The 14,374-nt window shown below is 46.7% G+C and overlaps 1 protein-coding gene across 7 annotated transcripts in view; it reads left to right on the forward strand.

The window, feature by feature from the left end:
• The window catches only part of FGF18 (fibroblast growth factor 18), a 137,738-nt gene that overhangs the window by 81,834 nt on the left and 41,530 nt on the right, over positions 1-14,374 (forward strand). The gene's annotated exons all lie outside the window — the stretch shown is intronic.

Consider the following 14,374-nt stretch of genomic DNA (forward strand, 5'->3'; position numbering starts at 1 on the left):
ACTCCAGTTAGATAATCAATACAAATATTGTTAGCGTCGTGATTTATCTTGCAAGGTTTTTTTTTTTTTTATAAAAATGTGAATGCCAATCCACTGAAGAAAAGTCAATAATGTAACGTTGTCCAGCCTTAACTTTTCCATGGTGAGCCTGCCTTATGCAGCTGCTCTTCTGAGTACAGTGCTACCTCGGGTTAAGTACTTAATTCGTTCTGGAGGTCCGTTCTTAACCTGAAACTGTTCTTAACCTGAAGCACCACTTTAGCTAATGGGGCCTCCCGCTGCCGCCGCACCGCCAGAGCACAATTTCTGTTCTTATCCTGAAGCAAAGTTCTTAACCTGAGGTAATATTTCTGGGTTAGCAGAGTCTGTAACCTGAAGCGTATGTAACCTGAAGTGTATGTAACCCGAGGTACCACTGTACTCTTAGGATGCTGTATAGCTGGCTCTGTAATGGTCAAAATCCTTTTGTAGGTGAATCAGGGCCGGCCGGTCAATGAGGCAAGGTGAGGCAGTTGCCTCAGGCGGCAGATCTGCCACTGATCTAAGTCGTCATCTTCTGTGTCCTCCCTGTGGGGCTCTTGGGCAGGTGGCTCCTCATCCACTCTTCCTCATCCAGCCAGTCCCTGACAAATCCTATCTGGCAAGGCAGCCGTGGCTAGAGCCAGTTTGGCAATGCTGACTCCAGCTGCTGTGCCGGCACAATGCTCTGGGTCAGCTCATAAAACCAAGACAAATCTGTTGCCCGCCATTTTGTTGTGCCGGTGCAGTGACAACTGTGAGTGCTTCCTGACCTCCTGTTTGTTGAGCATTCAACCTGATTCATTTGTGGGGAGGTTGGATGATGTTGCGTCAAAGCAAGCGTCACCCACACTTTACTTTTTTTTTTAAAAAAATAATTTTTATTAAGAATTTCCACATAACAAATTATCATCTTCATTCCCCCCATTCCCCCCCTTCCCCCTCCCCAAGAAAAACCCTCCCTCCCCCACGAGACTTCTCTCATCTCCTCTCTCTGATTTTTCAACACATGTTATTCTCTGCATATTATAAAATTGTAAAGATCCTTAAATTATCTATCTATTATGTTAACAATAATAAATTTGCGTATGTTTATTCAAAACCTGCCAAGGAGTCCAGTTCATTTTGTTGTTGTTTTTAAGTAATTTGTAAAAAGTTCCCATTCTTCTTTAAAGCCACAGTTGTTCTTGTCTCGCAGTTTGTATGTCAGTTTCGCCAGTTCCGCATAATCCAGCAATTTCCCTTGCCACTGTTCTTTTGTCAGGATTTCCTCATTCTTCCATCCTTGGCGTCGCCCACACTTTACAATGTGTTTCCCCATCGCAAGAAGTCCAGTCTTTGGGGGAAGCAGGTTTGTTGTGCAAGACCTCTCAAGGAACTGTAATTGTGCAACCTGAATTTGCCAGCATGTGATTGAATCCCACCCCAAAATAGACTCTGTCTGGAAGCTATGCTCTATTCCAGTACTGACTGACTGGAGCAGCAGTCTCCAAATGTTGTCAAAAGTCAAACTTCAAGGTGAATTTGCACTGATCAGGAGAAGTATCAAAACATGAGCATGAACATGCAAATTAGTTTCTCCTGCTGTTGCTAGACATCAACACTCATCAGCTCCAGCCACTATGAACCAAAGATCAGGGACGATGGGAGATGTAGTCCATCATTAAACAGAAGGCCACAGGTTTCCTCACTGCTGTTCTCCGGGGAAGCAAAAGGAGTTTCTACAGGAGTGGTGAAATTTCTTGGAAACGATGTGGGAGATCTGCACATCCTTAGATCATTGGTTTGGGCTATTTGTCTTAATGGTATTTTTCATTGCACTAGAACAGGAAATGGGATGGTCGGCTTGTTCAGCCTTGAAGGCCGCCTCAGAGATGTGTAATACCCCCTGAGGGGAGCAGCTGGCATGCGTGTTTTAGTGACATCTCTTTAATATCACACACGAGGCCTTCCTGGTCGGACAAACACTGATAAGAATGGTGCATTTACCTATTGGTGTGATGCTCATGTTGGAGCTATTTACTGTAAGTCTTGTGCCTATTTGCTCAGAAGTAAGTTGTGCTGTGTTCAATAGATGAACATAGTAAATCCTGACCCTAGTGCAGTGGTACCTCGGGTTAAGTACTTAATTCGTTCCAGAGGTCCGTTCTTAACCTGAAACTGTTCTTAACCTGAAGCACCACTTTAGCTAACGGGGCCTGCTGCTGCTGCTGCGCCACTGGAGTACGATTTCTGTTCTCATTCTGAAGCAAAGTTCTTAACCCGAGGTACTATTTCTGGGTTAGCGGAGTCTGTAACCTGAAGCGTATGTAACCTGAAGCATATGTAACCCGAGGTACCACTGTAACTGTATACAGTCGAACCTCTACTTACCACCGCCTCTTCTTACAGTTGTTCCAAGTCACGACCGCTGCAAACCCGGAAGTAACTGGTGGATTTGCTGCCATTTGCACATGTGCGGGAGCGGCGATTGCCGCCCATGCTTGTGCATAACGGCGCCTCTCCCAGCGACCCAGTTTGACCTCTGGATCGACCTCCCGAACGTACTATGGTCGCAAATAGAGGTTCCACTGTGTAGGACTTCAGCCCAAATGTTTTCGAGAATTCTGGTGTGGCCTTGGAGGTCATGGAGCTTTGAAAAAAGCAATTTAGTTTGCAATCTTGTACACATTTCGATGGAAATAAGATCCCTTTGGCTCTGTGGGACATATGTAGGACTATACTGTAAGGGTGGAAGTATGTGATACTTATCAATGGCTAGTTCTGTGAGTATAGTGAGCCTTCCTTACTTCAAAGTAGACAGCAATAGGTTTGGGATACATGGTTGCAGTCCTCTGTACACTTATTAGAGAGTAGGACTGCAACTGTCTACCTCCCAGATTACCTAGGAGTAAGCAGGGACGCGGGTGGTGCTGTGGGTAAAGCCTCAGTGCCTAGGACTTGCCGATCATATGGTCGGCGGTTTGAATCCCTGCGGTGGGGTGAGCTCCCGTCGTTTGGTCCCAGCTCCTGCCCACCTAGCAGTTCAAAAGCACCCCTAAGTGCAAGTAGATAAATAGGTACCGCTTTATAGCGGGAAGGTAACGGCGTTTCCGTGTGCTGCGCTGGTGCTGGTTCGCCAGAGCAGCTTCATCACGCTGGCCACGTGACCCGGAAGTGTCTTCGGACAGCGCTGGCTCCCGGCCTCTTAAGCGAGATGAGCACACAACCCCAGAGTCGGTCACGACTGGCCCGTACGGGCAGGGGTACCTTTACCTTTACCTTTAAGCCTTTGAGTAGGACTGAAATCTGAGTAAACATGTATAGAGTTGCACTGTTAAACTAACTGATGTTAGAAAGGCTTACTTCTAAGTAAAGATGCCTAAGATTTGGCCACACGCCATTTTGTGTCCGTTTTTCAGAACCTTTAGATTTAATGGTGGCCCCACACACGTTTTAAAGTGTAACCATGAGGGCTAGCAAATTGCTATATTTTTTTGAACCTCAAAATAGGCTCTCCTGCCATTTTGATAAGGGCACAAATGTGGTGCATGGCTAGGGTGGGCAGCTAAAAGACAACACAAGATTCCTGCATCTTGTCAAAGCTGTGAAATAGAGGGTTTTTTTAAATAGCAGGAACACCTTTGTCACACAAGCTACTACTCCTGAAATTTCCTTCTGCCACAGGGAAAAGGTGCAGGAAACCGCTTTTACTCTTTTGCATATAGCCATCTTATATGAAACACTTGGTGAAGTCTGATCAGCAGTTACCATATTTTCCCGTGTATAAGACTAGTCCCCCCAATAAATTACCACATTTTTCGCTCTATAAGATGCACCAGACCACAAGACGCACCTAGTTTTTGGAGGAGGAAAACAAGAAAAAAAACATTCTGAATCTCAGAAGTCAGAACAGCAAGAGGGATTGCTGCGCAGTGAAAGCAGCAATCCCTCTTGCTGTTCTGGCTTCTGGGATAACTGCGCAGCCTGCATTCGCTCCATAAGACGCACACACGTTTCCCCTTACTTTTTAGGAGGGGAAAAAGTGAGTCTTATAGAGCAAAAAATACGGTATGTCAAAAATTAGGGGGCATCTTATACAGTTATACCTCATGTTGCGTCTTTTCGGCTTGTGAACGCAGCAAACCTGGAAGTTTATACTTCTGGGTTTCGCCGCATGTGCATGCGCAGAAGTGCTCTATTGTACCGCCTATGTGCGCAGAAGCAGCGCTCTAGTTATGAACTTTTTGAGGTGCGAACGGCACCTCGGAATGGATTGAGTCCGTAACTAGAGGTACGCAGATAGTGCCGAGGCCATTTTCTTAAAAATGAATCCCCCAAAATAGGGGCATCTTATACACGGGGGCGTCTGATAGACAGAAAAATATGGTAGTTTTGTTTTATATATTATTGGAGAATACAATTGCATTTGCAACCGACTTTACAACTTTTAATTTTTCATGGGTAACACATTAGCTGGCCAATAGCCAGTGTGGTATTGAATTTTCACCTATTCTATTGACAAATAAATTTAAAGCTCTGAAGCCACTGGAAAAATCAATCCAGACCAGGGTGGGGGAAGGTAGGGGATGTAGTGCTGGGATTTAATTGCACTTATTTCCCCAGATGCTTCCCTTACACATCATTTTTGTCATACTGATTTACTAAAGGCTTTCTTGGTGGCTGTCAGGGTTCCAGGAGGCTGTTAGTCTCTTGTACTAGGGAAATTTTAGATTTATTTTACAGTGGAATCCTAGACTTGTGTAAGCCAATGAAAGCTTCATTGAGTTCAGTGGGATTTACTCCCACGTAAGTACGCAGTGATTCTGCAAATGATGCAGCTGGCGCTGTGGGTTAAACCACAGAGCCTAGGACTTGCCGATCAGAAGGTCGGTGGTTCGAATCCCCGCGATGGGGTGAGTTCTCGTTGCTCGGTCCCTGCTCCTGCCAAACTAGCAGTTCAAAAACACGTCAAAGTGCAAGTAGATAAATAGGTACCACTCTGGCGGGAAGGTAAACGGCGTTTCTGTGCACTGCTCTGGTTTGCCAGAAGCAGCTTAGTCATGCTGGCCACATGAGACAGAAACTGTATGCCAGCTCCCTCGGCCAATAAAGCGAGATGAGCGCCGCAACCCCAGAGTTGGCCACGACTGGACCTTTACCCTTTACCTATATTCGGTGTTAGCCGCCCTGAGCCCACGCTTGGCCGGGGAGGGTGGGGTATAAATAAAAGTTTTTTATTATTATTAGCTTGGAGTGGATCTATTACTGATGGATATAGAAGAACAAATAATTGAAAAACAAGTATACATAATAAATTTACATGTCTTGGTAGCTTGCCCAAACAATTATCATTATCATTATTTTATTTTATCTAAAACTGTACCAGGAAGGCACCTGCCTGATGTCAATAAAGGATCGACTCCTCACTGACGCAGAAGGAAGTCAAAACTTTCCCCCCCAAATCCAGTTTGCAGCCAGTATTTTATTTCTTGGCAAGAAATGACTGAGGAAACCCTGCACATTTCATCTCAGGGGGCTAAATTGCCATGCCCTTTAAGCTGTGACCTGTGTTAAAGTTATCAATGGCCTGCTTTAAATATAATTTCTGATCAATCGGGGGCATTGATTTATTTCCCGATCTCCTGCCATCCTTTCCAAACCCTGAGCAGCCTAACTTCTTGGCCTCATGGAACGAAACAGATAGGATGACTTGACAAACTAAGCAGCTGAGCTGAGGTGTCTGGCAGAAAGAACGGCGGGATTTGTTTTGCTCTCCTTTAGCGGTTAAGACGCTCGCCACGAGAATGATAAAAGGTCCATTTCCCCCCCAGATGCCTCTGAAAAGAGGGTTAGCATAAAGAGAGTTTAAGAGAGCGCTCTATTGATTTTGTTTGACCTCCACGCACACTGCAGTCAGTATGATGTTTTCCCTGTTGGGGGTGATTCAGAGGCCCTGAAGATTTTGCTTCTTCAGTAAAAAAATAACGTTAGGCTGCAGGAAAATTGTCTTACTGGAACACCCTGTGAAATGGTTCTTTCCCCCCTTGTTTTTTGGATCCACCTGGGCCACTTTAGTTCACTACAGAGGGAGGGATGTGAAATATAAGTGGATAATTATGATGCCGATTCTTAGCAAAGCCCTCAGTAAAGGTAAAGGTAAAGGGACCCCTGACCATTAGGTCCAGTCGCGGACGACTCTGGGGTTGCGGTGCTCATCTCGCTTTATTGGCCGAGGGAGCTGCCGTACAGCTTTTGGGTCACGTGGCGAGCATGACTAAGCCACTTCAGGCGAACCAGAGCAGCGCACGGAAACGTCGTTTACCTTCCCGCCAGAGCGGTACCTATTTATCTACTTGCACTTTGACGTGCTTTCAAACTGCTAGGTTGGCAGGAGCAGGGACTGAACAACGGGAGCTCACCCTGTCGCGGGGATTTGAACCGCCGACCTTCTGATCAGCAAGCCCTAGGCTCTGTGGTTCAACCCACAGCGCCACCCACGTCCTAGAGCCCCCAGTACAGTTTGCCTAATGAAAGTGCATGACATTGTGCCGATAGTCTTTTCCAAACTCATGCCAGACTGCTATAATGCAGAAAACAAAGAACAACACAAGAATACAACCCTCTTTTCTCAACCAGCATCTGGGAACGCAACTTTCAAGGGCTTGTGCTTTTTAACAAATCAGTTGGGCGCAAACCTACTCTTTGCTTTTTTGCTTTTAGGAAATACTCACTGGAGCTTGCCACATGATAGATCTGGTATCTTTCCCCTTTCCCTCCCCTTCCTCATGATTATCTCTTTCCTGTGTACAATAACCCTCCTAGGATCCACTCCCGTCTTATTAAACTCCCCCTGAGACTCAGCCTTTAACTGAGAAATGTTTTGCAATTTGCGCTTAGTATCCTGCAATTAATCCAGGCATCATCATCATCGTCATAATTTTTTTATATATATAAAAACACCTTCTGTGGTATATTGCCTTGTTACAAAAATAAATTGTTTGGTGCTAGACAGAATCTTTAAATGAACCGAGAGAGAGAGAGAGAGAGAGAGAGAGAGAGAGAGAGAGATTTCAGTGGTATGATCACATTTTCCCATCGCTTATTGAAAGGGTCATTTAAAAATGGGGGAGCACCATCTGAGAAATCATGAGACTAGACAAATGTGGCAGGGAATTCAACATCTGTATGGGAGTATATTGTATTTAAAAATGGGGTATCAGAGTTTTTAGGAGGCTAGCCAGGTTGGGTAGCTGGGATAGCAGGCTTGTTGGTTTGTGAATGTCTTATGTAGATTTTTAAGTTTCGTTGTTCCGTATGGGACAATGACAATAAAGATTATCGTATCGTATCATCATCACCATACCCCGCCCATCTGACTGGGTTGCCCCAGCCACAGAATAAAACGTTAAATATTTTTTAAAAATTCTCTATACAGGGCTGCCTTCAGATGTCTTCTAAAGGTTTTGTAGTTATTTGTCTCCTTGGCTCAGGGGTCACATAAATCCATACCCTCCAACATTTCTCTGATGAAAATAGGGACGTCCTAAGCGGGACATTCTGGAAAAGCGGGACATTCTGGGATTAGATTGGAAACTGGGACAGATTCTGGGACTGTCACTGGAAAATAGGGACACTTGGAGGGCCTGATATCGCAACAACTGTTTGTGGTTTCCTTTTCATTTCCTTCGTAGCTATAAAGGCAAAATATAACAGCGCAACACAAGATAACAATTAGCTTACACTTATGAAGGCTTTTGGGACGTGGGTGGTGCTGTGGGTTAAACCACAGAGCCTAGGACTTGCCGATCAGAAGGTAAAGGGACCCCTGACTATTAGGTCCAGTCGTGACCGACTCTGGGGTTGTGGCACTCATCTCGCTTTATTGGCCGAGGGAGCCGGCATACAGCTTCTGGGTCATGTGGCCAGCATGACTAAGCCACTTCTGGTGAACCAGAGCAGCGCATGGAAACGTCGTTTACCTTCCCACCAGAGCGGTACCTATTTATCTACTTGCACTTTGACGTGCTTTCGAACTGCTGGGTGGGCAGGAGCAGGGACCGAGCAACGGGAGCTCACCCCGTCGTGGGGATTCGAAGTGCTGACCTTCTGATCGGCAAGTCCTAGGCTCTGTGGTTTAACCCACAGCGCCACCCGCGTCCCTTGAGACTCTTTAGGGTAGTGATAAAGCGGGATATCAAATCCAAACTCCTCCTCCTCCTCCTCCTCCTCCTCCTCCTCCTCCTCCTCCTCCTCCTCTTCTTCTTCTTCTTCTTCTTCTTCTCCTCTGAGACTCAGGAAACACCATGACAGGAAATGAGACCGCCATCGGGGGTAGCAATGGAACTGACGATTCACCGTGCTAGAGAAGAAACTATTTTTTTTATTTTTTTAAAGTTTCTTCTCCCATTAGATTCACAAAATGCTTAGGGGTTTGCGTCCCCCTGCACCCCCTGAGTACACCCATAGAACCATTGAGTTGCAAGGAAGCTGAAGGTAACAGTCTGATCCTTGGCACCCTTGCACTGAGGAAAGATCTTGCAGTCAGGCCCAGCAACTCTAAGACTACAGTGGCTTCCCCCAATCTCGTGCCTTCCAGACGTTTTAGGCTACAATTTCCACTGTCCTTGACTATTGGCTCTGTTGGGTGGGGCTGATAGGAGTTGTAGTCTGAAACAACTGCAGGGTACCATATTGAGACGGTTGGTTTAATCCATGATCACTATAGGCTGGCAAAAGCAGATGGAGGAAAGAAGCAAGTCCAGGCTAGATGCCACAAGCATAGCTGTCAACTTACAGATTTGAAAATAAGGGACCAGCAGCCTTGAAAGTAAGGGACCAGCAGCCAAAATAAGGGACCTGCAGCCTCACCTGTTCCAGGCACTCCAGTCTTCCTGTCCTCCTGCAGTCTGGTCGAACTCATGCTGGTAGCTTTGAGAACAGTGTCCAACCAACTTTGTAACCAGAGGTTCACCTGAATAGTATCTGAATCACATGCACCACAAGGCCAATGCAGCCTCAACTTAAGATGGCTCCCCGGCCTGCCTTTGCACTGCAAAGTTTACAGCAGCACGTGCAACAAAATGGCGTCCAGCATTCAAAAACCCCCTCAGCTTGCATTAACTAGCCACACACAAGGCATGCAAGCTCCACCCCCCAGTTGTTCTTAGACTTCTTATTGGGTGAGCAACACAGCCAAGCAACACAGTTGGAGCCTCCCTCCTCCCTGGCCAGCAGGGAGGGAGGGAGAGGAGCTGCTTCCTTTGAAATTTAAGGGACATCATTTAAGGGACATTTAAGGGACATCCATCAATAAGGGACAGCAGCGGGACATGGTGCTGGAATAAGGGACTGTCCCTTCAAATAAGGGACACTTGACAGCTATGCACAAGTAAACTAGTGGAGATCTATCCTGCTGGAGCTGTGGTGTGTGTGTGTGTGTGTTGAGGGGAGAGGGCTCCAAAAACATTATATGGCCAATCGCCTATATCACTTACAAGCAGACTACTTTCCAATCCCCAATAGGTCTAGCTGGAGAGCAACTCGAGTCGACCTTCCGAAGAACAAAAGCCAAATTACCTCAGTCGCATGGAACCAAGTGGTTCAGCTCTGCAAAGTTTTGGCAGGGAGCGATGTGCTTCCATTCAGCTCTGCCAAAACTCCTTCTGCCGTTCTCTCTGGACATGTGCAAAGAGAAGCAAAGCAGGTCTCTCTCTCTCTGTTGCACATGCCCTTTTTGGAGCGTGCAAAGTGTGGCTGCCTAGGAAACCATCTTGTCTGCTCCAGGCTTCTGCCTGGTGTCTGTGCCAGAGAAGTGAGACATACAAGGGTGGTCCTGCCTTGCCTGCTCCAAGCCCCTCGTGTTGTGGGCAAGGTGCCTGTTGGCCGCACTAGACAGGATCAGGGCATTTGAAGTTGCATCTTACCGGGTGTCTAAGTGGGGTCAGCATCTATCACAGCCTTTCTCAACCTGTGGGTCCCCAGATGTTGTTGAACTACAACTCCCATCACCCCTAGCTAGCAAGGCCAGAGCTCAGGGATGATGGGAGTTGTAGTCCAACAACATCTGGGGACCCACAGGTTGAGAACCGCTGAACATTGAAGGTACTGTGTTTTCAGTGCTTGCTTGTACATCGGACACAATAGGGACATGTGAAGCAAACCTCCTCAATAGAGATGGACATCTTATTTCTGGTGCATCTTAATGTCATATGTGCATGCTCATCAGCTCATTCCATTCCTGCATTTATCGGCAAACAGTCTGCATGAAAATTCAAATTTCAATATACCTATCATCTCAGGGTTCACACGCCCAAGCATATTTTACTGTAAGCTATGCATTTTTAACTCATTCTGGCAGTGTGTCACAACATTGGAAGCTGTGCAAAATTGGAAGGATATAGTTCTGTTCTGCACATTAGTCTAGAACAGGCGTGTCCAACCGGTCGATCGTGATCTACCAGTCGATTGCAGGGTGTCTCTCGTCGATCCTGGTCGATCACGTGACCCTGATCTATTGACACCCCCCCCCATTTTTTTAAAGAAAGCTCAACAGCTTTGGATGTTCCTCCCAAAAAATAGCTCAACAACTTTGGTCAATCCAATGGATAGATCACTGCCAGTTTTTTATAGTGGGAATAGATCACAGTCTACTGAGTTGGGCATGCCTGGTCTAAGAGGTAAGTACCAGTTCAGTTCACATTGATAGTCACAGAAACAGGACTCTTCAAGCATCCTTATTCCTAATGTTGCCAGATACCATATTTTTTGCTCTATAGGATGCACCCGACCGTAGGACGCTGAAGGGGCGCTGAGCAGAGAGGGGGGGAATTCTTGTTCTTGTTCTCCCCATCTCTGATCAGTGCCCCTTCAGCGAAGCGGCAGGAGAAACGGAGCCCCTTCCATTTCTCCTCCTGTTTTGCTGAAGGGGCGCTGCGCAGCTCTCCCTCTCTGCTGAAGCCGAGAGAGTCTTGCTCTCCCAGATTCAGCAAAAGGAACCCGAAGCCTTTGGAGTGCAGCGAGAGTTTGCAGTATTTTTTCTTTTGCAAGTCATCCTGAAAATGCAAGTCACCCAGCACTTTACTGCCACTCCTAAAATACAGACTTGCATACAATTTTGCCTAATATATACATTTTTTCAAAATAATTTCTCCTAACACATCTTTGCTAATATACCGTATTTTCCCATCTATAAGATGCCCCCATGTATAAGACACCCCCTATTTTTGGGGACTCAGATTTAAGAAAATGGGGGGGGGGGAGAGATGTATCCATGTTTAAGACACCCCCCTAATTTTTGACATTATTTTTTAGGGGGGAAACCTAGTCTTATGCACGGAAAAATATGGTAATTTACTTTACCCTGATACATGCATTTTTGCATACATTTGTTGGCCAGAGAACCACTTTGCAAAACCCTGAGAAGTGCAAATTTTGAAAGATGGCTGTGTTTTGGTTTGCACATTGTTTTGGAAAGTGCAAATTAGTCAGAGTTGCCTTTAAATGAGAACTAAAGCGAATTTCTCAATCATCCCTGGGTCCAACTGGCTTACTGTAGAAGTTGCGTCTATACCAGTAAGTTATAACTCGGTAAAGTGCTCATTTGTAAGCACCATTGCTTGTAATAGAGTAGCTACTTAGGCATTATAGAAAGGTGGACTCAGTTTTGTATAATATTTGCATATGCTAATTTATAGGTGGCCACTTAATGTGTCATAAAAAGGACACAAATTTGTATAATATTTGCATATGCTAATTTACAGGTAGAGATTTAAACATAGTAGGCTGTATTCAACTAACTGGTTCCTCAAGGGCTTTCTTCCCTCTCCTCACTGTGCCCTATATGCCCCCAAATTGGCTCTGTAAGGTCAGGAGAAACCCCAGAGCAATGCAAAACAGAGCACAGCAGGAAGAGAGAGGAGGTCATTCCATCAGGCAAGCAGAAATCTCATCAGCACTACATTGGAAAACTCCCAGTGTGCCTGCTTAATCTGGTAAAGTAAAGGTAAAGGGACCCCTGAACATTAGGTCCAGTTGTAACTGACTTTGGGGTTGCGGTGCTCATCTCGCTTTATTGGCCGAGGGAGCCGGCGTACAGCTTCTGGGTCATGTGGCCAGCATGACTAAGCCGCTTCTGGTGAACAAGAGCAGTACACGGGAACGCCGTTTACCTTCCCGCCGGAGCTGTACCTATTTATCTACTTGCACTTTGACGTGCTTTCGAACTGCTAGGTTGGCAGGAGCAGGGACTGAGCAACGGGAGCTCACCCCGTAGCGGGGATTCAAACTGCCGACCTTCTGATCGGCAAGCCCCAGGCTCTGTGGTTTAACCCACAGCACCACCCGTGTCCCTGCTTAATCTGGTATCTAGGTCCTAACAGCTGTTGGCCATCTTCAGACTCCCTGCTCTCCTGACCCTTTATCCTCCAACCACGCTTGGACCAGCCTTCAGATAGAAGGCTGTCCTCTGTAAAGAAGGCTACATGGCCACCCTAGCTGCAACTGAATTAGCTGCAAGGGAAGCAGGGAACCCAGCACTGCCGGATGTCCCTATACAAATTAGAACTGACCTTTTTGCCCTGCAAATTGCCATTTCCTGACCCCAAGCACTAATAGGAAGCACATTAGCAGCGCTCTAGAATGCCATCTGTGCCTATGAGCCAGTTCGTTCCCCAGCCAGTGTCCAAGGGATAGCTCAGTCAATAGAACAGGAGTCTCTTGATCTCTGGGTTGTGGGTTCGACTCCCATGGGGGACAAAAGATTCTTGCATTGCACGGGGTCAGACTAGATGACCCCTGTGGTCCCTTCCAACTCTACAATTCTATGGTCTGTGATTTAGTTTTTGGATAACACCAGGGCGGTTAACACCAGGTATAAAAACAATTGATTGAAATACAACTTAAAAACAAGATTAAAATACAGCATTAAAATGCAGCCTCATTTCAGTAGGAACTCAAATCAAAAACTTTTTGGGGGATGAAAATGCCAAGTCTTCACCAAGGCCAACTATCCAAACTGGTCCTACATGCGCCAGAAAAAAGCCAGGGAAGTCCCCAAATAGGAGTTCCATCACAGAAGGAGAAAGGAAAAAGGAAATAGGGGGAGGGGATCAAATTGATTCCAAGCCAAAGGCCAGGCGGAACAACTCTGTCTTACAGGCCCTGCAGAAAGAAATCAGATCCCACAGGGCGCTGGTCTCATGAGGCAGAGCGTTCCACCAGGCCGGAGCCAGTGTTGAAAAGGCCCTGGCTCTGGTTGAAGCCAATCTAACTTCCTTAGGGCCCGGGACCTCTAGGGTGTTGCTATTTATGGACCTTAAGGTCCTCCGTCGGGCATACTGGGAGAGGTGGTCCCGTAGATATGAAGCTCCTAGGCCATGAAGGGCTTTAAAGGTCAAAACCAGCACCTTAAATCTGACCCTGTACTCCACCAGGAGCCAGTGCAGCTGGAAAAGAGGAAAATACAGTGAAACGTATTAGCTGCCTTGCGCGGACAATGGCGCAGAGAACTTGCAATGTACACAGCTTGCGCCAATAATTCTTGCAGAGAGGGGAAATACCGCCAGATGGAATTGCCTGTCAGCACTCTTGACCACAGTGACGCGGGTGGCGCTGTGGGTTAAACCACAGAGCCTAGGACTTGCTGATCAGAAGGTTGGCGATTTGAATCCCCGCGACGGGGTGAGCTCCCGTTGCTTGGTTCCTGCTCCTGCCAACCTAGCAGTTTGAAATCACGTCCAAGTGCAAGTAGATAAATAGGTACCGCTCCAGCGGGAAGGTAAATGGTGTTTCCGTGTGCTGCTCTGGTTCGCCAGAAGCGGCTTAGTCATGCTGGCCACATGACCCGGAAGCTGTACGCCAGCTCCCTTGGCCAATAAAGCGAGATGAGCACCGCAACCCCAGAGTCGGCCACGACTGGACCTAATGGTCAGCGGTCCCTTAACCTTTACTCTTGACCACCAGCAGCAAGAGATCTGCCAGTCGCTGATGCTCTTTTTTCTTCACTGTACCCAAGGAGGAAACTGGCATTCTAAAGTTGTAGGTTGTGCCTGTGAAAGAGGAAGGCTGGAGAGAGTCCTGGGGGCGGGAAAAGTTCAGTAGGTACGACTGCTTGCCATCCCTTTGCAAAAAGAGTGAGTAATTTGAGATGAGCTGGTTGACAGACATGGTGTGAAGAAAGAGGACTGTAAGCCTGTGCATACTTACTTGGAAGTAAGTCCCATTAAACCAAGTGAGGCATAAAGGTAAAGATAAAGGGACCCCTGACCATTAGGTCCAGTCGTGGCCGACTCTGGGGTTGCGGCGCTCATCTCGCTTTATTGGCCGAGGGAGCCGGCGTACAGCTTCCGGGTCATGTGGCCAGCATGACTAAGCCACT

The sequence above is a fragment of the Podarcis gaigeae genome (genome assembly GCF_964106915.1).
Source record: "Podarcis gaigeae genome assembly, chromosome: 3".
Taxonomy (NCBI): Eukaryota; Metazoa; Chordata; class Lepidosauria; order Squamata; family Lacertidae; genus Podarcis; species Podarcis gaigeae.